The sequence below is a fragment of the Pleurodeles waltl genome, chromosome 3_1 (genome assembly GCF_031143425.1).
Source record: "Pleurodeles waltl isolate 20211129_DDA chromosome 3_1, aPleWal1.hap1.20221129, whole genome shotgun sequence".
Classification (NCBI taxonomy): Eukaryota; Metazoa; Chordata; class Amphibia; order Caudata; family Salamandridae; genus Pleurodeles; species Pleurodeles waltl.
In genome coordinates, this window is record NC_090440.1 from 1,287,216,340 (window position 1) to 1,287,243,786 (window position 27,447).

Consider the following 27,447-nt stretch of genomic DNA (forward strand, 5'->3'; position numbering starts at 1 on the left):
TGATTACATGGATCTCAATCAATGACTCCTGCCTCCTCAATCAAATCATCTCACTTATATGTATATATATATATATATATATATATATATATATTATATATATATATATATATATATATATATATATATATATTGCACAGGCTCTGGACATCAATGCTACCTTTCAAGTTACACATATTTGACAGAATAAGTGATTTGACAGAGGAGTTATCCGTTAGGCTACCAATCAAGGGTAGCCTAGCCTCCTAGTAAATAAACCTCTCAGTTATAAAAGACTGTCAAAACTGGGTTGTGGATCACTGCTCTGGATGAAAAATTCTTAAAGGCAAACGCAACGTGTCACAAATCGGAATGTGCAAAGTTGCACAAGTTGCAACTTTAAAAAATTTATTTTTAAACTACACTAGCTTCACACAATGCATTAAAATGGGTAATGGCTCAGGAGCACAACACTAAAATGGGAATTGTTCCTGCTGCATCAAGAGACTTCAATGTAACAGGGGACTTGTGCTGTTTGGGAACTGTTCATCACACCCTCCTTTCAGTCCCTACCTTCCTCGATGTGAGTGACAAAGTCCAGAGTCTTTGCCCGCCCAACAACCCTTCCTGGCTGCCAATGGGATCTGGTGATGTGACTCTTACCTCTAGCTGATCAGTTGTCGGCCTCGGCTTATTAACTGCTGCAAAATCCCATGTGGTCCTTCTTGGTACATTTTAGGTGCTGACCATAAGGGGCTGAAAGCTGCCACAATTTCTTACTCAAGCATTTCTGTTCCATATAAATCCTAGAGTATTAAATTGTAATAGGAAATATGGTCTAAGGGGGGGAACTATGACCCATTGAATCATGTGAAATTGTGAAACTTCACACGCTTTTGTCTAGGGCTGAGAGCTGTATGTACAAATATATGTTCCCACAATACCAGTAGCAATTTGCGACCACTAAAGATTTTTAAAAAAGAACCGACCTATGTATTGATACATCGGTTTCCCAAAAATTCAAATTGTAGTGGGTCAGAATCGGATCTGCCCCATGCACATTAACGAGATAAATCACAAATTCTGACCCACTGGGATTTGTTGCCATCACAGGGATGGTGGCCTGATAGAGTCAGAAAACCCCCTATGTCTGTAGTTGCTTTTAAATAAAAAAAAACAATCATGTTTTTTTTAAGTAGCTTGTTTTACTTCAAAGAAAAGTGGATACATTTACAAAAAATGAAATGTTTCATAAACCTTTGAAGAAGTAAGCAGGAGTACCATGGATCAATTCCTACTCCTCAAAAAATGTGTTGTTTCAACATATACACATAGGAAGATGTAATTAGCAAATGAGTTACCCACTACCTTTGTGTAGTTGGTAAAATATTAAAGTGCTGTAATTGGATTTCGGTTGTAAAATACCAAGGCATACATAAGGAACTGGTGTTTGGAAGGGACACCCTAAACATGTCCCTTGAAGGGACACCCTAAACATGTCCTTTTCAAATACTGATTCAGAATGACTTTCTAAACTCTTTTGATGATTTGGAAAATCTTTTTAGAATCAGAGGGTTGGGATTCTAAAACCCTTTGTGTATCTGGCTCTATGGGCCAGATGTAGCAAGGTCCGAATTTGCGATTCGGAAATTGCGAGTCGGTGCGACTCGCAATTTCCGAATCGCAAATTCAGATGCAGAACGGTGTCTCAGACACCATCTGCGACTCGCTATGGGGTCGCAAAGACCCACCTCATTAATATTAATGAGGTGGGTCGCATTTTGCGACCCCATAGCGAGTCCCTGCACTCACAGGAATGGTGGCCTGGTGAAGTCTGCAGACCTCCATGTCTCTGACAGCTTTTTCAATAAAGCAGTTTTTTTATTTTATTTTGTGGCCCGTTTTGCTTAAAGGAAAACGAGTTGCAAAATAAAAAAAATAACGAAACCATTTGGTTTCGTTTTTTCAGTGTTGGCAGTGGTCCGTTGGACCACTGCCTGCTCTGAAAAAACATTTTTGCCCACATTCACAAAGGGGAAGGGGTCCCATGAGTACCCCTTCCCTTTTGCGAATGAGTTACCACCATTGTGACACTGGTGGTAACTGCGAATTGCTTTGCGACCGCATTCGCGGTCACAAAGCAATTCTGCATTGCGATGTGAGTCGCAAATAGGAAGAGAACACCCCTTTCTATTTGCAAATCGCATTCACAATTTGCGAGTCGGTACCGACTCGCAAATTGTGAATGTGCATCACAGAAGGCTGCTTGCACGGCGCAAACTGCGATTTTCGCAGCTTGCACCATGCAAACGGCTTCCTACATCTGGCCCTAAGTTTTCAACTTTTGCCCAATTTCATGTGTATAGTAAAACCTTGATACTCCCCCACGTCATTATGCAACTGTCTTGCTTCCAAAATAACTCAATAAATGCCACTTTAGGTACCTTATACAAAGGCACCTGGTATTACAGGGCATCAAGGATTTATAGCACTGGTGGTATGTCGCACATATTAAGGCAAAACTCAGCTTTTTGAAAAATGGTCACTCTTCAATTGGCATAGTGATTAAAGGCCAGCCATGCTACATGAAGCCACACAGAGAAGAGGCAGAGAGAGCAGCTCTAGTTTTAACCCTCCCTTCACCCAGCAGAGGTAGAGCACAGACTGTATAGGTGGATAATTCACTTACACGTTGGGATTGTTCACCAGAGGAAGAAGCAGTACAACCTTTCCATGTGCAGGCAGCAGCACATACATACCCTACATTCACCACTAGAAGCTTCCCTTCGGCAATCAACACGTGCAGCACATGGAAGCTCAGTGAAAGCATGACTCACAAAGAGGAATTATACTGCATGGACAGCAGCGCACGCTTTCCTCGAGGCTGGAGGTGTGCACGCTTAAATCAAACAGAGAGGACACATTTCAGGCGTCAGCAAATCAAACTTCCATTACAAGCAACAGAGTTACAGTATAACTAATACCTTGACTAGCTGCCATCACACATAAAAAGAAGCATACGGTGCAAACCCCTCTAACACAGACAGTGCTTGTGCTAGCTGTCATACTTCAAGGGCACATCAAGAAATTGTTCGAAGTTCCCTGAAACCCAGAACAGGTTGCAGAGTGCAGGTGTCTCTCAGAGGAAGAGCAAGCAACGGCAGTGCCACTTCCCGCCCCTCCCCTTCCCTCTCGAAGCATAGCAGGCATTCATGCAGGCATCACTTCCCCAAAAAGCAGACAGCAGCAGTACAAGCTTCCCTCAAACACAGCGACAGTGTCTGAGCAACGATGACAGGAATGTAACCAGGGGAGAGGGGCGTTAGCTAGTACGTGCCCTGCTGTTTCAGCTCATCACAGATTCTGATTAGGGGTAATATCTTTAGATAACTTAAACACTTGATCCTGAGTGTTAATTTGCCAGAGTTCCAACAAAGAATCTAGGGCCAGATTTAGGAAGGTTTTTATTTGAGAATTCCTAATTGCATTTTTTTGTAATATCCAATTAGGAAATCGCAAACAGCCATGTACTCAGACACATTTAGTGATTCCCAGTGGGTTGCAAATGGATCTACCTCTTCATTATTCATAAAGTAGGTCGCAATTTTGCCCCATTGGGAATGGTCAAATATCACAGAGTTGATGGCCTTTTGGGGTCAGCAAACCACCATGTCTGTGATTGTTTTTAAAATAAAGCATTTTTTTTAAATGCAGCCCGATTTACTTGAAGGAAAACAGGAAGTGTTTCAGAAAGAAAACTGAAAAGATTTCTTTTTATTTTTCAAGAGTAGGCCGTGGCTTGAGGGACCACGGCCTGCTCTTAAAAAATGTTTGCACCCATATTCTAAAAGGGGCCCTTGTGGACCCCTTCCCACTTGTGAATGGGTTACCACCAATTTGAAGTAGGTGGTAAACTGCAAAAGTTTTGCGACCTCATTTCTGTAGCAAAACAATCTTACATCCCACTGCAAGTCGGTATTAGGAAGGGACATCCTCAACACGCCCCTTCCTAATACTGAATCGCAGTCCCCATTTGGATTTGGTAATAGGTTACCGAATCCAAATAGAGCTTTGTGCATGCCTGAGTACTTTTTAGCAGATTCAAATATCCTGTTTCTGCAAATCGGACTGTTTGCGACCTCTAAAAAGTTTCGTACATCTGGCCCTTAGTCGTGGCATGCGTAGCAAGATGACAACAAACTTTAAGCCACAAGGAAGAGTGAAAAGAAATAAACCAGGAAAAATGTGAATCATGTGCAACAGCTGTGTGCTATCAGAAATCAATTGACACTAAACCAGCTCCATATCACTGGGCTCTGTAAATAATTACCAGGGCTATGATATGAGTGTTTACATAACCTTGGCTTCAGCCCTCGGGCTAGAGAAATGTCTGCATAAAGGTGGAAATGTCAGGGTGAAAATGAACAGTGTGTTCATTTTTGGGCTAGACGCTCCTCCTCCTTTAATGGACAACTTTCACTCCAACACCCTGTGCACCCATGAATCTGTGATCTAGCATGTTATTATGACATTGTTTAACTGGTCTCTATGCATAACTTTGAGCCTGTCATCCTATGATCTGCTTTTGGTACGAGGGACATCTAATACTGAAATGCTGATCCATCTTGAGCTTTCTATTTTTATTATTTTATGTACTTAATAGTTCGATTACATAAAAGCATGAAATCAGTTCCTAGATCCACCCAAAATTGCGTAGTCTGAAGCATTCCAAAATGCCTAGTACTTACATATTAATTTGTTTGTTGTTAGAGTTCATTGCACAGGTTGCATAGCTGCTATTTGACACTGCCTTTGAAAAAAAACACGTTAATCGAAGCGTCTGCAATTAGGGACAAATATTGTATTTCTAATACCTCCTTATTACAAAAAGAGATAACATTGTTTGTATTGGAGCCATGCTGCTTCATTCCTTCTTGATATATCAGAGCAGATATAAAGTACCAAACTACAGTGGAAATCAAAGATAGAGATAATGTTGACACTATGGGGGTCATTACAACCCTGGCAGACGATGTTAAAGCGGCGGTAAGACCGCCAACAGGCTGGCGGTCTTTTTTTTAGTATTATGACCATGGTGGTTACTGCCATGGTCATCCGCCGCTTCTCCGTTCCGCCCGCCAGGGCGGAGACGACCGCTGGGCTGGAGACCTGGGTCTCCAGCCCGGGGGCCGTCACAATACTGCCGCCGGTATTTTGACCCGGCTTACCGCCGTGGATTTCCAGCGGTAGGAACCGCCATGAAATCCATGGCGGTAAGCACTATCAGTGCCAGGGAATTCCTTCCCTGGCAGAATAGCGGTCTCCCCCACCCCCACCCCAACTCCCTCCCCTACACCTCCCACCACCCGTGCCACCCCCCAAAGGTGGCAGGGCCCCCCTCCCCACCCCGACCCCCAACATCACATAACTCACACACACACGACACGCACGCAAGCACCACCAACACACACACGCACACACACCGACATGCATGCCTACATCCACACACTCAGTCAGACACGCACACCCATATACAGACATACACGCACACATCAACACAGACATACATACAGACATACACGCACTAATCCCCAAAACACGCAACACACCCGCAAGCATACACGCACTCACACACCCCCTCTACATACACACACGCACACCCCCATGCACCCACACAACACACAACACCCCCCCACCCCCTCCCCTAACGGACGATCGACTTACCTGTTCCATCGATCCTCCGGGATGGGACGGGAGCCATGGGGGCTGCTCTGCCGACACCTCACCACCAACAGAACACCGCCTCACCGAATCACAGGACGTGATTTGCTGGGCGGTGTTCTGTTGGCGTGGCGGTGGAGGTGGAGCAACCTCCACTTCCCCGCCGCCCGCCAGTATGGCTGTTGTATTACTTCTGGTGGTCTTCCGCACGGCGGACCCTCGGCGGTCTTGTAAAAAGACCGCCGAGGTTGTAATGACCCCCTATGTCCCTTATTACATGAGACCGCCAGAGCCGTGGTGGAGGTCGGACCGCTGTCAAAGCAGTGGTATGGCCTCCACATTATGACCCCGGCAGATCCGCCATGATCAGACCGCCAGTACCCCTAGGTTGCCGCCAGTCGACAGACTGGCCATGCCAGCAGTCTTAACCCACCAGGGCAGTGCTGCAAGCAGCGCTGCCCTGGGGATTATGAGTCTCCTCTCTGCTGGCTTTTGCATGGCAGTCCCACTGCCCTTGGCATGGGCAGTGCAGGGGCCCCCATGGACAACCCCATCATGCTTTTCAATGCCTGAATTACTGTCAGTGAAAAGCACGACGGGTGCTGTTTCACCCAACGCACTGCAACATTGCCACCAGCATCAATGTTGTGTGTAAATACTTATGTGGTAAAGGCAATGCAAAGGCATTGCGTGGTAATGGATTCACAGTAAAGGTATGCATGGTAAAGGCATTTGTTGTAATTTCATAATCCACACACACCCATTCACAGAACACACTCACAAATGCACATACATTCATGTGTACAAACATACATGCGCGCAACAAACATAAAAAAATAGAACACTTACCTTCTGCAGCATTTCAGGGAGGGAATCCTTGGTAGTTCCAGAAGGGCTGGACCTATGGCCTCCTCTCATTCACAGCACTCCCTACCTCTTCCCAGAGTTGGATGGGGTCAGTGAGACTGCGGAATCCTCTCCCACTCTTTGACAAGGCATCAATGACAAACACTCTGCTCTGGGCTCTTCAGGGCTTAAAGCTGAGGCACCTAGGTCTAAGGCCATCAGTGACACTCCTCCTCATCATGAAGGGAAGGTCCTTTGAGGTGCATTGTCAGGCTGAAGAGGGTAGCCCACAGGGCTGTGACATCTTCAGCTTGGCAAAGTTCACCTTAGGAACTCAGGTGCTGTGCATTTAGTGCATGTCGAGCTCCTGACTGCCTGACCTGAAAATAATGTCTGTCAGGCTGACATTGGCTCAGCCAGACAGGCACTCTATATGACGTCAAAAGGTGAGATGGATGTGGCACCTTCACCTTAAAGTTTAGGGTGCTGCCTAGGCCAGATCCTCCCTCCTGGAACACAAGAAACCCATGACTAAATTCAGCCTGATTAGGGCTTCTCAGTTGGGTATAGCTTGATGTCAACTGCAACTACAACAAGGTGATGGATGGAATGCTTGATTAACCCCTTCGCTGCCAGGCCTTTTCCCCCTCCTGTGCCAGGCCTTTTTTTGCCTATTTGGGGCAGTTCGCGCTTAGGCCCTCATAACTTTTTGTCCACATAAGCTAACCAAGCCAAATTTGCGTCCTTTTTTTCCAACATCCTAGGGATTCTAGAGGTACCCAGACTTTGTGGGTTCTCCTGAAGGAGGCCAAGAAATTGGCCAAAATACAGTGAAAATTTCGTTTTTTTCAAAAAAAATTGAAAAAGTGGCTGCAGAAGAAGGGTTGTGGTTTTTCCCCTGAAAATGGCATCAACAAAGGGTTTGCGGTGCTAAACTCAGCAGCTTCCCAGCTTTCAGGAACAGGCAGACTTGAATCAGAAAACCCAATTTTTCAACACAATTTTGGCATTTTACTGGGGCATACCCCATTTGTGCAATTTTTTGTGCTTTCAGCCTCCTTCCAGTCAGTGACAGGAATGGTCATGAAACCAATGCTGGATCCCAGAAACCTAAACATTTCTGAAAAGTAGACAAAATTCTGAATTCAGCAGGGGGTCATTTGTGTAGATCCTACAAGGGTTTCCTACAGAAAATAACAGCTGAAAAAGAAAAATATTGAAATTGAGGTGAAAAAACCATCAATTTTTCTCTACGTTTTACTCTGTAACTTTTCCCTGCAATGTCAGATTATCAAAAGCAATATACCGTTACGTCTGCTGGACTCCTCTGGTTGCGGGGATATATAGGGTTTGTAGGTTCATCAAGAACCCGAGGAACCCAGAGCCAATAAATGAGCTGCACCCTGCAGTGCATTTTCATTCTATACCGGGTATACAGCAATTCATTTGCTGAAATATAAGGAGTAAAAAATTGCTATCAAGAAAACCTTTGCATTTCCAAAAAGGGCACAAGATAAGGTGTTGAGGAGCAGTGGTTATTTGCACATCTCTGAATTCCGGGGTGACCATAGTAGCACGTGAATTACAGGGAATTTCTCAAATAGATGTCTTTTTTACACACACTCCTATATTTGGAAGGAAAAAATGTAGAGAAAGACAAGGGGCAATAGTACTTGTTTTACTAATCTATGTTCCCCCAAGTCTCCCGATAAAAATGGTACCTCACTTGTGTGGGTAGGCCTAGCGCCCACGACAGGATATGCCCCAAAACACAACGTGGACACATCACAGAAAACAGAGCTGTTTTTAGCAAAGTGACTACCTGTAGATTTTGGCCTCTAGCTCAGCCGCCACCTAGGGAAACCTACCAAACCTGTGCATTTCTGAAAACTAGAGACCTAGGGGAATCCAAGGAGGGGTGACTTGTGTGGCTCGGACCAGGTTCTGTTACCCAGAATCCTTTGCAAACCTCAAAATTTGGCTAAAAAAACACATGTTCCTCACATTTCTGTGGCAGAAAGTTCTGGAATCTGAGAGGAGCCACAAATTTCCTTCCACCCAGCGTTCCCCCATGTCTCCCGATAAAAATGATACCTCACTTGTGTGGGTAGGCCTAGCACCCGCGACAGGATATGCCCCAAAACACAACGTGGACACATCACAGAAAACAGAGCTGTTTTTAGCAAAGTGACTACCTGTAGATTTTGGCCTCTAGCTCAGCCGCCACCTAGGGAAACCTACCAAACCTGTGTATTTCTGAAAACTAGAGACCTAGGGGAATCCAAGGAGGGGTGACTTGTGTGGCTCGGACCAGGTTCTGTTACCCAGAATCCTTTGCAAACCTCAAAATTTGGCTAAAAAAACACATGTTCCTCACATTTCTGTGGCAGAAAGTTCTGGAATCTGAGAGGAGCCACAAATTTCCTTCCACCCAGCGTTCCCCCACGTCTCCCGATAAAAATGATACCTCACTTGTGTGGGTAGGCCTAGCGCCCGCGACAGGATATGCCCCAAAACACAACGTGGACATATCACAGAAAACAGAGCTGTTTTTAGCAAAGTGACTACCTGTAGATTTTGGCCTCTAGCTCAGCCGCCACCTAGGGAAACCTACCAAACCTGTGCATTTCTGAAAACTAGAGACCTAGGGGAATCCAAGGAGGGGTGACTTGTGTGGCTCGGACCAGGTTCTGTTACCCAGAATCCTTTGCAAACCTCAAAATTTGGCTAAAAAGACACATGTTCCTCACATTTCTGTGGCAGAAAGTTCTGGAATCTGAGAGGAGCCACAAATTTCCTTCCACCCAGCGTTCCCCCACGTCTCCCGATAAAAATGATACCTCACTTGTGTGGGTAGGCCTAGCGCCCGCGACAGGATATGCCCCAAAACACAACGTGGACATATCACAGAAAACAGAGCTGTTTTTAGCAAAGTGACTACCTGTAGATTTTGGCCTCTAGCTCAGCCGGCACCTAGGGAAACCTACCAAACCTGTGCATTTATGAAATCTAGAGACCTAGGGGAATCCAAGGAGGGGTGACTTGTGTGGCTCGGACCAGGTTCTGTTACCCAGAATCCTTTGCAAACCTCAAAATTTGGCTAAAAAAACACATGTTCCTCACATTTCTGTGGCAGAAAGTTCTGGAATCTGAGAGGAGCCACAAATTTCCTTCCACCCAGCGTTCCCCCACGTCTCCCGATAAAAATGATACCTCACTTGTGTGGGTAGGCCTAGCGCCCGCGACAGGATATGCCCCAAAACACAACGTGGACATATCACAGAAAACAGAGCTGTTTTTAGCAAAGTGACTACCTGTAGATTTTGGCCTCTAGCTCAGCCGGCACCTAGGGAAACCTACCAAACCTGTGCATTTATGAAAACTAGAGACCTAGGGGAATCCAAGGAGGGGTGACTTGTGTGGCTCGGACCAGGTTCTGTTACCCAGAATCCTTTGCAAACCTCAAAATTTGGCTAAAAAAACACATGTTCCTCACATTTCTGTGGCAGAAAGTTCTGGAATCTGAGAGGAGCCACAAATTTCCTTCCACCCAGCGTTCCCCCACGTCTCCCGATAAAAATGATACCTCACTTGTGTGGGTAGGCCTAGCGCCCACGACAGGATATGCCCCAAAACACAACGTGGACATATCACAGAAAACAGAGCTGTTTTTAGCAAAGTGACTACCTGTAGATTTTGGCCTCTAGCTCAGCCGGCACCTAGGGAAACTTACCAAACCTGTGCATTTCTGAAAACTAGAGACCTAGGGGAATCCAAGGAGGGGTGACTTGTGTGGCTCGGACCAGGTTCTGTTACCCAGAATCCTTTGCAAACCTCAAAATTTGGCTAAAAAAACACATGTTCCTCACATTTCTGTGGCAGAAAGTTCTGGAATCTGAGAGGAGCCACAAATTTCCTTCCACCCAGCGTTCCCCCACGTCTCCCGATAAAAATGATACCTCACTTGTGTGGGTAGGCCTAGCGCCCGCGACAGGATATGCCCCAAAACACAACGTGGACACATCACAGAAAACAGAGCTGTTTTTAGCAAAGTGACTACCTGTAGATTTTGGCCTCTAGCTCAGCCGCCACCTAGGGAAACCTACCAAACCTGTACATTTCTGAAAACTAGAGACCTAGGGGAATCCAAGGAGGGGTGACTTGCGGGGCTCGGACCAGGTTCTGTTACCCAGAATCCTTTGCAAACCTCAAAATGTGGCTAAAAAAACACATGTTCCTCACATTTCTGTGGCAGAAAGTTCTGGAATCTGAGAGGAGCCACAAATTTCCTTCCACCCAGCGTTCCCCCAAGTCTCCCGATAAAAATGATACCTCACTTGCGTGGGTAGGACTAGCGCCCACGAAAGGAAAGGGCCCAAAACACAACGTGGACACATCAAATTTTTTTATAAAAAGCAGTGCCTACCTGTGGATTTTGGCCTGTAGCTCAGCCCGCACCTGGGGAAACCTAGCAAACCAGCGCATTTTTGAAAACTAGAAACCCAGGGGAATCCAAGATGAGGTGACTTGCGGGGCTCTGACCAGGTTATGTTACCCAGAATCCTTTGCAAACATCAAAATGTGGCCCAAAAAACACTTTTTCCTCTCATTTCGGTGACAGAAAGTTCTGGAATCTGAGAGGAGCCACAAATTTCCTTCCACCCAGCGTTCCCCTAAGTCTCTCGATAAAAATGGTGCCTCACTTCTGTGGGTAGGCCTAGCGCCCACGAAAGGAAATGGCCCAAAACACAACATGGACACAACATATTTTTTCACAGAAAACAGAGGTGTTTTTTGCAAGGTGCCTACCTGTGGAGTTTGGCCTGTAGCTCAGCCGGCCCCAGGGGGGGGGGGCAGAAATGGCCTAAAATAAATTTCTTCCCCCCAACCCCCACCCCCCCCCCCGGAGCGACCCTTGCCTACGGGGTCGCTCCCCCTGCGTGACATTGGCGCCAAAAAACAAATCCCAGGTGCCAAGTGGTTTCTGCCCCCTTGGGGGCAGATTGACCTAAAATCGGCCAATCTGCCCCCAAGGGGGGCTGAAATGGCCCAAATACAATTTGCCCCCCAGGGGAGCGACCCTTGCCTGATGGGTCGCTCCCCATCTCGAAAAAAACAAACAAACAAAAAAAAAAACACAACAAAAAAATTTGTCCTGGTGCCCTGAGGGTTCTGCCCCCCCCCCCCCGGGGGCAGTTCAGCCTAATAATAGGGGGGGCAGAAATGGCCTAAAATAAATTGCCCTCCCCCCCAGGGATTAACCCTTGCCTAAGGGGTCGCTCCCTTTGCGTGAAATTCACGCAAAGAAAAAACTCCCTGGTGTCTAGTGGTTTCTACCCCCCTTGGGGGCAGATTGGCCTCATTAAAATAGGCCAATCTGCCCCCAAGGGGGACAGAAATGGCCAAAATATAATTTTACCCCAAGGGGAGCGACCCTTGCCTAAGGGGTCGCTCCCCACCCAAAAAAATAAAATAACACATAAAAAAAAAAAAAAAAAAAAAGGTCCCTGGTGCCCTAGAGGTTTCTGCCCCCAGGGGGGGCAGAAAAGGCCTTCCAGAAAAAATGCCCCCCATGGGAGCGACCCTTGCCCAAGGGGTCGCTCCCTTTTGTCAATATCATAAAAAAAAAAAAAATCCCTGGTGTCTAGTGGGGTTTCAAAAGCCGGATTGCAAGCAATCCGGCTTTTGAAACCCTCGGAGAGACTTCAAAGGGAAGGAAATACTTTTCCTTCCCTTTAAAGCCCCTCCGGGCCTCCCCGGTGATTGAAAGAGAAATGCTTTTGCATTTCTTTTTCAATCGCGCTGGAAGCAGAGCTTCCAGCGCGACGAGGGAGGCCCTGTGACACATCAGTGCGCGTGCGCTGACGTCACAGGGGGGGGCGGGGGGTGCGGGGGTGGAAGGGGAAGGTCTTCCCCTTCCATCCCCGCCTAGCGCGCCCCCAATTTCCCCTGTGCCATGGACGAGATGATCTTGTCCAAGGCACAGGGGAACTGTAGCCTTGGACGAGATCATCTTGTCCAAGGCACCCAAGAGGTTAATCTCTGTCACTGCCAATCGGTCTCTGGCCGAATTTCTAGATGTTTATTTTCTTTGGTTTTAGCCTGTTTGTCAAGTCAATTAATCACTCATCTAAGTGCTATAGTATTTATAGCAGTGTACCTGTGATATGGGTAGGGAAATGAAAGACTTCAGACTACAAGAGTTTTGTAGAAAGAAAACATAAAGTTCTTATTTTGAAGGAAATCAATGTCTTTTAATAGAAGTCTTGGCTATTCTTCCGTTTCTTTTCCGAGTGAGTTCCTCTTCTGGCTTTACTGATGAGACTGTGTTTCTTTAGCTTGTAGGGTTTTCCTCTGGAGGACTGGATGCTTTGCACTGGTCAAGCCACGCTCCCCTCTGAGCATGGCTAGGGCCCGTTTGCCTCTCCTGTCCTGCTGACACTTGGGAGGCACTGCAGCTGAAACTGTAGCCTCCTGATATCCTCCTTATGGTTATCCTCAGCACCAACTCCATGCCTTCCTGTGCGGTCTGCTGGCAACTAATTTACTCTGTCTCTCCTGCCCATCTTGTTCTGACATCCACTTCAGCTTTCCCGCTTTCTCCTCGGCCTCCCACCAGCAGTTCTGAGACTTTTTCCTTGTTCGGCCTCCTGCAACATCTTCTCTCACCTCCTCTCGTCTCTCTGCTCCACCTCTTCTTTGTCCGGTCCCTTTTGAATCTCCCCTCTTTGCTTGACTTCAGATTTCCTTCTTCCTCTTTTTCTCCCTTTTGGGAAAATGTGAGTCAATTTTCTATGACTGTGTTTTTCTCTTGTCTCCCAGTTTGTCCTTCCTCCTTTTCTAATTTGACTCTTTGGTTTTCTTTTAGTGTAGGCATTGCAGAGATGGATCCAGTCCAGCTGGGCTATGGGATATTAGGTAAGTAGACAATCCCGTTTGGCTCCTGTTCTCCACACCGTCATCACAGTACCCTTTGTAGTTTGACTCTAGACTGACTACATCTGTAGGCCAGTGCTACTTTTGAGTAACTTTAACAATGCAGATCATCTGCAATTTAGTCAATTTAGCAATCAGCAAGTGCAACGTAGTGTGTTTGGAGAGTATCTCCAACACTTGTTTTTGGCATATTATCTTCCAATCAAATAGGACAACATTGTGAGCATAGCTGATGCTACTAAATGATTAAAGTTCAAACTTAGGTTGTTTTAAATCTGCTCCTTACTAGATCATAGTTAAGTTGAAAAACAGAGGTGCGAGCACAAAGCCCTGCCACATGCCTCTTTTGCAACCATGATACATGATGGTATTGCATCTAATTATTATGACCGCTCCTGTGGCACACCAGATAAATGCAGTTTTACCTACATCCTGAGCTAGTACACAGTGTCAAAGGCCTTTGAGTAATCCACAAAAACACAATGCAGTGGTGACACCCTAGTTTTCAGGCTTTTTCTGGCCATCTGTATAAATTGCACCACACCCTACACCAGTAGACTACCCTTAACAAACCCCAACTAATTCAATGTAAGAGAATCCTTATCTTTTCCCCCTCCCAAGTCCTGTTGAAAAAGTACCTTTTGTGAAGCTCCTTTCCTAGGTTTTAGTATGTCCAGGGGAGGCAGTTTTAAGGGTGGGGTTGATCGTTTTTTTTTAATATTAGAGTTTGACTGGCACCACACCATGAACCTCACTATAATGTCTTTTTGTGTAACACTTCATGCCTTTAATTTCCCATTATTGCGAAGAGTATTTTTATTTATTCAGCATGTTGATTGGATTGCTTTGCAGTAGGGTTCACATAAATCCCTGTGGAATCATTCTTCTTTATATTTCCTCCCCATACCAGCAGGAAACATATTAGGTCCTTGGGAAGACCTCTATACTGTATATTTCTACAAACTCCCTTATAAGTGATTATTCTGACAACCTCAATATATCCTATCCCATCACAGCTCATCTGATCCCATACTTCATTTAATTTCTCTAGTGTATTTGAGCCTATTTTTTAGTAATGGATGCATGTTTGGATCCATGTAGTCTCCATCATAAATACTGAGGATTATGAAAATATCTTTCACTTTGCTCAGTGATCTGGAATTGAAAACAATACCTAAGTAGGAGGCAGGGTACAAAATTGCAAGGAACTGGATATGCTCTTGTGCCGTATTTTATGCGCTGGATGTGATACAGCTTATGCCCATTTATGTGGCAGACGGTTTCCATTACACCCAGATATTATAACTTTACTCGCAAATCACCATGGAATATGGGTCCAAGCTATCATAATGGATATTCATTTTTCACTACGTATAGTTTTCGCATTCAAATATCCTTAACAGGTTAATATATTGTTGTAGCATTAAGGATGATACTGTGCAGATTTAAAATCAGTTTTAGGTTATTGTGCACTCCAAAATTGTAATAAAAATGAACTAATATTAAATTAGCATATATTGGCCTTGGTCTGTTGCATTAAATGCTTCTTATAGATAGTTTTAAATACCTCCTTCGTATCTCTGACACTGAAGCCCTGGTTGTATACAGCTCTAATGCAGTAATCAGCACCCCCTCACCTATCTCAACTGCTCACAGCACTGCTTGTAAATGATCCCTGCTGAGTAACTTGCTCTTTTTAAATGGACCTGAGGTTTAGGTTTCTTGGAACGTGATGACTGTATGCTAGCTGAGAAATGTTCCAATATCAAAGTTTACTACATAGCATAAAACTATGGCCCTCATTATGACATTGGCGGTAAATGCCACTTACCCCCAAGCTGACGGCTGCCAACTTACTGCTGCGGCGGCAGATATCCATTCACCATATTATGACACACACACACACACACCAATCCGACAGAATGCAGCCACATACACAAATCTGCCAGACCAAAGGTCAGTGATAAAGTGGCGGTATCAAAACCCACATCGTTACACCAACAGAACAACGTCCACCACATTGTGACCCACGAATCACCATGGCGGACATTCAACAGCAGTAAACCATTGGCGGTACTTGCCACCACTCTCACAATGGACACCCACAGACAAAACCATACCACATTGGACAATTCAAACAACACACACCTGGCACCCATACACACACCACACCCACATACCCACACCACTATAAAACACCCACCCACATTACCCACAACCCCTTATGAATACAAGTCATTGCCACCAGAGAGACATCAATACCTCTGAGACAACTAGAGCCACACACCACTCACACCTACACATCACTTTCTCACGCCACATCACAAACCCCAAAACATTACCCAACACACCCTCACCAACACACCTCACATAACACCCATGGCACCACAAAGACACCCCCGTTTCACAGAGGAGGAGCTAACTGTCATGGTGGTGGAAATTGTCAGGGTAGAGCCACAGCTATTTGGAGTACAGGTGCAGCAAATATCATTATCTAGGAAGATGGAGCTATGATAGAGGATCGTGGACAGGGTGAATGCCGTGGGACAGCACCCCAGAACAAGGGACGACATCAGGAAGAAGTGGAACGACCTACGGGGATAGGTACGTTCCATAGCAGCAAGACACCAGCTCGCTATGCAGAGGACTGAGGGTGGACCCCCTCCTCCCCCACAACTCACATTATGGGAGGAGCAAGTCTTGGCAATACTGCATCCTGAGGGCCTGACTGGAATCGGAGGGGGACTGGACTCTGGTAAGTCAACTACCTACTATTATCGGCCACCTACCTGCATGCCATCACATACCCTCACCCTCACTCCAATCACTCCACTACATCCCACACACTCCACCATCACATCTCACTAATCCCAATGCCAAACCCTGAATGCTGTAAAAATACATGAACACCCCCCCAACCCAAAGCCCTGCATGGACACTCATCACTAAAGCATGCACAGCACAGAGGACTAACAATCCCAACATACACTAACATACAAAAGTGAAAGCTGTCAGGGCAAAACCAACCAAAGAGGAGGAGCCAGGGATGTACAATATGTCATACACATCAACCATAACACATCATTTACATCCCCACAGGTACCCCAGCCAATGTCGCCGGAGAAGAGGTGCCAGCTCTGTCCAGTCCCCAAACTGAAGAGGCCCACAGTGATGACAGTAACTTCAGGATCTGGACAATCTACCTGGCCCATCAGGGACCACTGGACAGTCGGTTACGCAAGCCCAGTCACAGACCACTACAGAGCCTCCCCCTTCAGGAAACACCACCACAGCACCCACCCAGCGTACCCACAACTCTGTCCCCAGGACACGTTAATTCACCTGTACAGGGACCCCAGGCCACACCTCATACCCAAGACAATCAGGGACCTGGGGTCAGTGGCAGTGGGCACATGGTTCAGGGGACAGATGCACAGGCCAACAGGGAAACTGGGAGGAGTGCTCTGCACCAGGGGGAGGACAGGCCCAGGGAACTGAATCTCCAGGAGGCACTCTCCGAGATCCTGGGAGCCTACCAACATTCCCAGGACACGATGGGCCAGATCCTAGACAACGTGCAGGAGAACAGGTGTCTGCAGGAGGGACAATACCAAGGGATCAGGGAGGACTTGAAGGCCATCAACAACACCCTGATCTCCATAGCAGGGGTGCTGGCAGACATGGCCAACATTACAAGGGAGGCAGTCTCACACCAGGGGGCCCCTGCCACTAGCCAGTCATCTGAACAGCCGTCCACTTCCGCTGCCACTAGTGGCCTGGAGGCCCCGCCGCAGGACACACAGGTCACCAGCATTCCTCCCCATGCAGAAGGTGAACAACCCCGAAAACATTCCGTGTGATCCAGACAGAAGCCAGAGACATTTACCAAGGCCCCTGCCAGGAAATGAGACTCTCCTGATTGTTCCCCTTGTGTCCCACTCAGTTACCCTGTCCACCTTGAAGTGCCATTGCTCCCCTTCCTATGTCCCCATGGACAATGCACCTGTGCTTCAAACAGACTGAACAATACCCTGGACTCTCCTCCATCATCACCCCATCCCATTGCACTTTCCCCTTGTATGTTAGCACTTCAATAAACACCATTTGACAAAAATCGATTTCGAGTATGCCATGTATATCAAATATTTATTGTTTGAAACAGGTACAACCATTGCAAATGAACTGTACATAGAATGAGCAAAGATTAATAACATGTAGCTGGCTGTTGTGTTCACATCAGGAGTATTTGTCATATCACCAATATCTGCAAAATGAATATCCAGAGGGAACAGTAAGCAGGCATTGAATTGGGAATTACCAGCATGCCAATGCCACACAGAATACAACCAAAGTTATTGAAATTTAAAGTTACAGTGTCTTACCTGTGTGTCATTGGAAGTACTGAGAGATCACAGATGTTCTGTTGTCCTCATCTTCATCCTCTGCCTCTTCATCCTCACTGTCCAGAGGGTCTACTGCTGCCACAGGGGCATCTCCAGTCTCCTCCTCTTGAAGAAAAGGTATATGGCGTCTGAGGGCCAGGTTGTGCCACATGCAGCATGCCACTACTATCTGGCAGACCTTCTTGGGTGAGTAGCACAGGGAGCCACCTGTTAGATAGAGGCACCGAAAGCTAGCCTTCAGGAGGCAAAAGGTTCTCTCAATTATCCTTCTGGTTCACCCATGTGCCTCATTATAACGTTCTTCTGCCCTTGTCCTGGCATTCCTCACAAGGGGTCAGCAGCCATGGTAGGTTTGGGTAACCAGAGTCACCTGCAATTATTGAGGGACAACATTTAACCACACACTATCCTATATGGGCTACACCATATCCATACATCAAAATATACTGGGTGGGAACCAGGGCTCACCTTTAAGCTACACCCTGTGCCTCTGTAGTTGGGCCATCACATTTGGGATGCTGCTATTCCTTAGGACAAAGGCATCATGCACGAACCAGGATTCTTAGCATTGATATTTGAGATGAACTGGTCCGCCAAGCACACCATCTGCATATTCATGGAGTGGAAACTCGATTCCTGAACACCTGTTCATTCTGGCGGGGGGGGGCAAATGCAATATGTGTTCTATCAATCACCCCCATTATATTGGGGATATGTCCCATTGCATAAAACTCAGCCTTCACAGTGGCCAAATCCTCAACCTGGGGGAATGCAATGTAGCTGCACATGTGTTTTTATCAGGGCAGACAATAATCTTGTCAACACTATAGAGAACATTGGCTGTGACATTCCTGCTGCCAAGCCCACTGTCACTTGGAAAGAACCAGTTACCAGGAAATGGAGTACTGATAGCACTTGCACAAGAGGGGGGATCCCAGTGGGGTGACAGATATCAGATATCAGTCCAGTGAAGCCATGTCCACCAGGGGGTCTGTACACAGGGGTATGTCTCCATCTCCTATTCATCCGCAGTGGTAGGAATCAATGGGACAAAAGAGTGAGGAGTCTGTCACAAACTGAACAATGGAGCCACAACAGTAGTTTGCATTCTGTAAACATGTAATGGATCATTGTGATTTGTCCAGTATGTGCCTATTTCTCGTGTGATGCAGCATTATTCCATAGGGCTGCCCCCCCCCCGAAATGGCGTCCGCCTGTCCTGTGTGGAGGGACAGGTGGAAGTGAGGTAATTCCGCTGACATTGTGCACCGTGGTAGGAGGCGGTCGGGAACCGCTGTGCAACTCCTCATTGGTTAATTTTGGGCCCTATGGGTTACATCGGCCAATGGTGAACTACGCTGGTGGTGAATGTATGCACCGCCGCGGACGTGACCACCATTTTCTATCATATTCCTCACTTGTTACCTGACCTTCCGTAGGAGAGAACCTACACTGCATGTGCTGCTGTGACCTGTATCTGGAACCTACCATGGCCCGTGTGACTGGGGAAAGGGCCCCAGCCTTCACTTCGGAGGAGTTGGAGCGACTGGTGGATGGGGTCCTACCCCAGTACGGACTACTGTATGGGCCTCCAGACTAACAGGTCAGTACACTGTGGGCACTATGCATGTTCCATGGATGTATGGAGATGTGTGTGAAGACATTGTGTAAGGGGGGATTATCTGTTGGCGGTGTACATGTTGTGAGCTGGGCTAGGTATGTGCCCTTGGTGATGGAAAGGGATATGGTGGGCCATGTGTGTGACAGAGTGGACAGTTTGTCTAATGGTGTTCTCCTTTCTGTATTGCCTCTGCAGGTTAGCGCCCATTAAAAGAAGGGTACGCAGCTTGCCATCACCAAGGAGTTGCAGACCCTGGGGGTCTATGGCAGACAGAGCACCCACTGTCGCAAACGGTGGGAGGACCTGAGATGCTGGGCATGGAAAACAGCGGAGGCCCAGCTGGGGATGGCCTCCCAAAGAGGAAGGGGTGCCCGTCGAACTCTGGCTCCACTACTGGCCCGCATACTGGCGGTGGCCTATCCAGAGCTGGATGGGCGCTTGAGGGCAACACAGCAGCCACAAGGGGGTGAGTACATTGACTATCATTACTGCTTATGCCTGGTGTGGTGGTATCCGGGTGGTGGTTGTGTGTCAGTGGGTGCCCCTAGGCCAGACCCTCTGGTGGCTAGGGGTCTGAAGGGAAAATAATGGCTACCAAGCTTGTTAGCATCCACTACTGGCTAGGGCTGTGGTAGTCCCAGGTGTGCTGCAGTTGGGCGTGTGTGCCCCTCCTCATGCCTTGGTGGCTAGCAATATCACTGGTAGTGCAAGGGATAGTTCGTAGGCCTCTTCCCTGTGTGTGAGGGTGCTCTGTACGCCAACGGTGGTGTTGGTCCAGTCATTGACCCAGTGTATCCTTTGTCTCTCTCTCTCCCCCTTTCTTGTTTTGTCATCCTGTCCTTATGTGCATTAGTATCATCTGGCAGAGGAGCAGAGGCACTGGTGACGAAGGGAGCTTCACCAGTAGGACGGAGGGTGAGGGAAGCACCATGGTGGAGACTGGAGAGAACAATACAGACTCAGATACCTCCTCCGATGGGAGCTCCCTAGTGGTGGTGGACACTTCTGTGACCACCCCAGCTGCAGGCACAGCCGCCAACCCCCGTACCAGCACTGCCCTCCCAGCAGCCCCTCAGCGAGTTGTCTGTGCCCACTCACCCAAGAGGGTGGGCATCTCCTTAGCCCCAGGCACCTCAGGCCCTGCCCCAGTGAGCTCTGCTGCCCTGAGTGAGGAGGCTATTGACCTGCTGAGATCCATCTCTGTAGGGCAGTCAACTGTTGTGAATGCCATCCAGGGGCTGGCAGCACAGATGCAACAATCTAATGCATTCCTGGAGGGCATTCACACTGGATTGGCAGCCCAACAGAGATCGATTCAGACCCTGGCCTCATCTCTGCTGGCAGCCATTGTCCCTGTTTCAACCGTCTCCCCTCCAACTTCAACTTCCCAGGCCCATTCTCCTCAACCCCAACCCATCCCAACGACACAGCCTGACAAGCATGCACACAAGCCAACACCCAAGAGTGTCACAGGCAAACACAAGCACACACTTCACCCCACAGGCACTCACACAAACACCATCCAGTTGCAGACTCAACAACATCCATTATTTCCACTGTCTCCCTCTCTTCCTCCTCCTCCACCTCCCACCTACTTACGTCCACACTCACACCTGCATGCACTACATCATCACCCACTACCAGCTTCATCACCACACCAAGCAGAACACACACCTCACTGGCAGACACCTCCACAACAGCCATGCACATGTCCCCTGTGTCCTCTCCTACCGTGTCTGTCCCCCCCCCAAGGTACACAAACGTATGCACTCAGACACCCAACATCCTTCCACCTCACAAGAGCATACAGCACATGCACCTGCACCCAAATCCAGCAGAGAAACACATCCAACAACCACTCCCTCATCCTCCACACCCATTACTTCTCCCTCTTCCCACCCCAATGTCCCTAAAAAGCTTTTCCTTTCCACCATTGACCTCTTCCCTACCCCTCCCCCGTCCTGTACATATGGCCTGGGTATCAAGAACCAGCCAAGCACCTCAGTCACACAGTCAACGGGCCCACTTTCATCCGCACCTACTCATGGTGGAAAGGATTCCAGGCCACAAACACTGAAGGGGAAGGAGCCTGCACCAGCCAGCGGAAAGGGGAAGGAGCCTGCACCAGCCAGCAGAAAGGGGAAGGAGCCTGCACCAGCCAGCAGAAAGGGGAAGGAGCCTGCACCAGCCAGTAGAAAGGGGAATGAGCTTGCACCAGCAAGCAAGAAGGGGAAGGAGCCTGCCAGCAAGCAAGAAGAGGAAGGAGCCTGCACCAGCAAGCAAGAACGGGAAGGAGCCTGCACCAGCAAGCAAGAAGGGGAAGGAGCCTGCACCAGCAGCTGTCACAGAGCCCCCACCACCAACCGTGGTTGCAGCCATCAGTGAGTGCAGGGGCTGAGCAGGAGCCTCCCACTACCACCAGCACCACCACAGTGCAGCCATCGCAGGGTGCAGGGGCTGAGCAGGAGCCTCCCACTACCACGACCACCACCACAGTGCAGCCATCGCAGAGTGCAGGGGCTGAGCAGGAGCCTCCCACTACCACCACCACCACCACAGTGCAGTCATCCCAGGGTGCAGGGGCTGAGCAGGAGCCTCCCGCTACCACCACCACAGTGCAGCCATCCCAGGGTGCAGGGGCTGAGCAGGAGCCTCCCACTACCATCACCACCACCACAGTGCAGCCATTTCAGGGTGCAGGGACTAAGCAGGTGCCTCCCATTACCACCACCAACAACACAGTGCAGCTGTCACCGCCGGCGGACGCAATGTGATCCAGCCTCCATGAGCTGCTGTGTGGCCTGTCCCCTCCTGAACCAGTGGAAAAGACACCCACCCAAGAGACTGTGGCCTTGCACTCCCCAGGAACAAGCATAGGGCATGTTGCCCCCTCCAGAACCAGTGGGAAAGAGTCCCACCGAGAAACTGTGGCCTTGCGCTCCCCAGGACAAAGCACCGGTCATGTTGCCCCCTCCAGAACCAGTGGGGAAGCCACCCACCTGAGAGACTGTGGCCTTCCACTCCCCAGGACCAAGCAAAGGGCATGTTGCCCCCTCCAGAACCAGTGGTCTTGTTTCCACATCCGGCTGAGGTGCCCTCCCCTCCCCCTGAGGTGCCTGTCTATTTGCCAACTGATGCCCCTGCATTGTTCTCTCAGTGTTGATGCAGGTAACGAGTGGGGCCTTCGACTTTGCCCTGTGGCCAGGTGGCCCACGTGAACTGAGGACTAGGCAGTATCCCTTTTTTGTACATTTGTTATTATTAATATTGTGTTGATCTTATTACAATCACTTTAGTCAATTCCTGTTGTCCTTGCATTATTCAGCCGATTTACGGGGATTAACTTGTTTTCTTGGGCAGCTGCTTGTGTGCATGGTGTGTGTGTCTGGGGTGTGTATGGTACATGTGTGTGTCAATCTCGTTTTCCTCCCCCCTCCCTTGTGAGCTAGGCAGCTGTACTCACCGTTGTCGTCTTCGCCGGCGTTGGTGTTCTTGGTGGAGCATGACGTAGAATATCATCCGAAAAACTTGCAGTTCTGGTTCCATGGTGGTGTGGTTCTTCCCTGTGTCTCCAATGGTGAGTCCTTTTACTTCTGTGCAGTGTTTCTGCCAGGCTTTTGAAGGCATTGGTACCGCCCTGGAAAAGGTGGCGGATTGTCATGTTATAACATGGTGGGCGGAACTTTGACTTCCACTTGGCTGTAGGCGGCTACCGCCCTGGTGGCTGTTGTGTCCTCCCTGGTGGTCGGTGTGGTACATTGGCTGTCTTTTGGAGATCTTTCTGCCATGGTCATAAAATGGCAGAAATTGCCACCATCCTGTTGGCGGTATTACCGCTACATTATCACCAACCGCCAGGGTGGTAATGACATTTATTTTCTAAGAAATAAATGTCCAAGTAGCCTCATTCTCCTTATGAGCAAACATTTAATTGGTAAAGCAGTCTGTCTTTAACACGTCATCAGACACAGTACTGTCATCTCCTTACTATTCTATACCGCTCTCAGTGTGTTCAATGTCAACACTGATAAAATAATATTTGAATTGTGCTCACAACTGACTTGTGGGACAGCTGCTCATCTGGTAGCTGTCCATGAGGGATTCGGCTCCCCCTTCATCACAGCATGGATGGGGTTGCATTTAGAAAGCTAAGTACTTCTATTCTAGAGGGTATTTCATTGATTTATTGTGTCCATGTCTACATTTTTAGAAATTCATCATTGTTGAATATTGTTGCTGTAATTTATTATGAAATCACAGAAATCTGACGAAAATAAAATGGCACAAGCGATTTTGTCTCTCCTCCTTTAGAAAGATGGTACTGTCGTATTTTGCCGTGACTAGTCTCAGTTGTAGGGCCACTAGCTATAAATGTAGCAAACAAGTGGGATTGAGCGCTAGTCTGGCAATCCGAATTAGCATACGTATTTGAAATGCAAGCACACAGGGCGGACAGCATCCTGTTTATTCATTTTTATAAATGGGAGAGACTTAGGGTTATACGAATTTAATATATGTGTGGTGTTAAAGTAATGTTCTAGGTTTGAGAATATAGCACAGGTGTTTTCAACGTTTTGACAAAGGAGAGATACTTATTTTCAATGATAATCATCCTGAGCTACTAATATCATTAGTGTTGAACACATCAAACAAGATTACATTAGTGGCCACCCTATACAAGCAGAATTGCAAGCAGTAATGTACAAATGCATAGTAAATTTAAAGTGCCTCCACAGGGGTAATATAAAACAGTCACAGCTGCAATGCCCCCTGGCACCAAAGTAATAATATTAGTAAAATTAGTTAGAGTAATACTTCTCCCAATGCAATGATCTATCATTCATATATCAGTTTTAATAGATTTAGGAAATTGCGGGCTCTGAAAAAACACATTTTCCATATCAAATACACTCTTTTCAGTTTTGGCATACATATATCATTTCACCAAATAAAATCTTTAAATTTAGTTGGCTAAGCTGCACACAGGAGAACTACTCACAGGTAGTTAAAGAGCTACAAGTAGCTCACGAGCTATTTATTGGAGGAGCCTGATATAGCATGTGCTTGCACTGCATATTTTTAAAATTTGCTGTGAGACCTGGAACAAATCTTTGAGGCTCTTTGAAGTGCTGCATGAGATAGGAGCATTTAAACAGGTTTTGGCAGCTCACCCAGCTAGAATCAATTGCACTCAATCATAGGTCTTGATGCTCAGACATATCAGAGAGATATTTGAGGCAGTTCTAGCATAGGTGTGGAGATGTGAAAAGACACTTTCTATTTCACATAAATCACATGCATTATATACTTGTATGGCCTTTGAGCCACCCTTCTTCATCAATTGGTCTATTGTTGTGTTGTGTACTGTAGGAAAGTACCATCTTTCTTGGCATGTTACCCCCAATTTCTGCCTGATTGTCAGTGTGCTTTTACTGTCTCACTGGGACCCTGCCAGTCAGGACCCCAGTGCTCATAGTTTGTGGCCTATATGTCAGTATGTTTTCCTGTTTTGTCAGTATGCTTTACTGTGTCACTGGAGTCCTGGTGATCAGAACTCCAGTGCGCATGCTCTGTCTGTTTCTAAATTTGACTATAGTCATTGACCCCATATTTCACACCAAATAATGGGGGTCATACTGGACCCCCCATTATAAGTCCCTAGTATATGGTACCCAAGTACCCAGGGCATTGGGATTCCAGGAGATCCTTATGGGCTGCAGCATTTCTTTTGCCACCTATAAGGAGATAATACAAACACTTCTTCAGGACTGCCATTGCAGCCTGAGTGAAATAGTGTAGGCACTTATAAGTCCTGTTTCCTGTTTATGTGACCAATCCCCCTCTCCAGGCTATATTTAGGGTCTCTCATCTGGGTGTTTCCTCGGATTCGGTTTTGCAAGACTCCAGCAGGAATCCTCTGCAACCTCTGCTTCACCTTCTACCATTGGATCAACCGCAGAGCTACTCCAGGAACTCTACAACTACAACAAAGCATCCAAGAAGGCTACAGCAACTCTGTAACTTCAGCTCCTGCCAACAGCTGCAACAGTTTCCAGGCTGTGCACGCTCCGAGGACTGTCTGTCTTCATCCTGCACCAGAAGGACCAAAGGAATCTCCCGTGTAGTGATGGAGTCACTTCCCTGCTTCAGCAAGCACCTCTTTGCAGTGACCACCCGTACTCTAGGTCCTCTCTCCTGATGATGAGTGTGAATCCTGGAACACAGGTGTTGGACCGAAGTGACACTGACTGTCCGAAGGTCCAACTGTCCAAATTTGGTGGAGGTGAGAGCTTGCCTCCCCGAGCCATACAGTACCCCCTGTGCACTGTGTGTTTTGCATCTCCTAGGGATTCTGTGCGCTTCTCCAAAGAATCCTTTGTGCACAGCGTAGCCTAGGTCCCCAGCACTGTATCCAGTGACCCTCAGCTCCCTGAGTTGTTCTCCGGCAGTGTAGGATCCCCTTGTGTAGTGCTGCAATGACCGCGGTTTGCAACTCCTTTGTCCCCATGTCCTGGGACTCCTGTGGGTGCTGCCTAATCTTCTGAGGGCTCTCTGAAGTGCTGAGAGCCCCCTCTGTCTCCTAACCCAAGTTCAAACCCCCAGGTCCCTCCTGGGCCCAGGTAGCACCTTTTCCAGCCAAACACATCTTTTATGTGAACCAAGGCTGTTGGCAGAATCCAGCCTGCATCCATTTACTCAACATGGGACATCTCTTGCACCAAGCAGGAACTTGCAGCTGTCTTCTGTGGTGCATTTTTTACTTTTTCTTCTAACCGGAGGATTTGCTTTTGCACTTTCATCCGGGTTAGCAGGGGCTCCTGTTACTCGTGTGCTCTTCAGCTGTTCTGGGACTTGGTCTCCTCTCTCCACAGGCCTTCAGGTCCATGAATCCATCATTGCTGTCTTGCAGTCTTGCTTGGTTTTTGCATAATTCTATATCACGACTTCTAGTGTGTTCTGAGGAAACTTCCTATACTTTACTCCTGCTTTCCTGGGCTTTGGGGTGGGGTACTTTTCTTACCTTTGGTGTTTTCTTACACTTCCAGCACTCCTCTACACACTGCTCTTGCCTAGGTGGGAAACAAACATTCACATTCCACTATTTATGTGTATGGTTTGTGTTCCCCGTAGGCCCATTGTAACCTATGGTGATTTTCACTATTTGCACTATTTTATGACTATTTGTTTACTTGATTTTGGTTACTAGTGTACATTTTATGTATAATACTTACCTCCTAAGGGAGTATAGCCTCTAAGATATTTTTGACCTTGTGCCACTAAAATAAAGTACCTTTATTTTTGGTAACAATGAGTATTGTCTTTCTTGAGTGTAAGTACTGTGTGACTACAGTGGTATTGCAAGAGCTTTGCATGTCTCCTAGTTCAGCTTTGGCTGCACTGCCTACAGCTACCTTTAGATAGCCTGGCTTCTAAACACTGCCTACATTTCACTAATAAAGGATAACTGGACCTGGTATAAGGTGTAAGTACTGTAGGTACCCATTACAAAGCAGGCCAGCCTCCTACATGCATAATTTTGTTCCACCAACTGCAGCATACAGCATGGGGTAATGGATGCACCATCTTCAGCCACTGGCTAACTTCTTTGGGAATTATGACATTCTGCTCTTTAATAAAAACCACATCTACATACAAAGTGGTTCCCTTCTGGCTAACTTCTTTGGGAATTATGACATTCTGCTCTTTAATAAAAACCACATCTACATACAAAGTGGTTCCCTTCAGTGCTACAGACTGCTATAGCAATTTGTTCTTTTTGAGCCCCAAACTATTTTTGCTTTTGACCGTATTTTACTGTATAACAGCAAGGGCCCGTAGCTCTCGTAACAATAAAGTTTTACAAAACACCACGACAAAATGAAACAAGCAGTGACAACAGCAAAAGGCTGGCTGGCCATTATAGACCTATTGGCTTTCCCA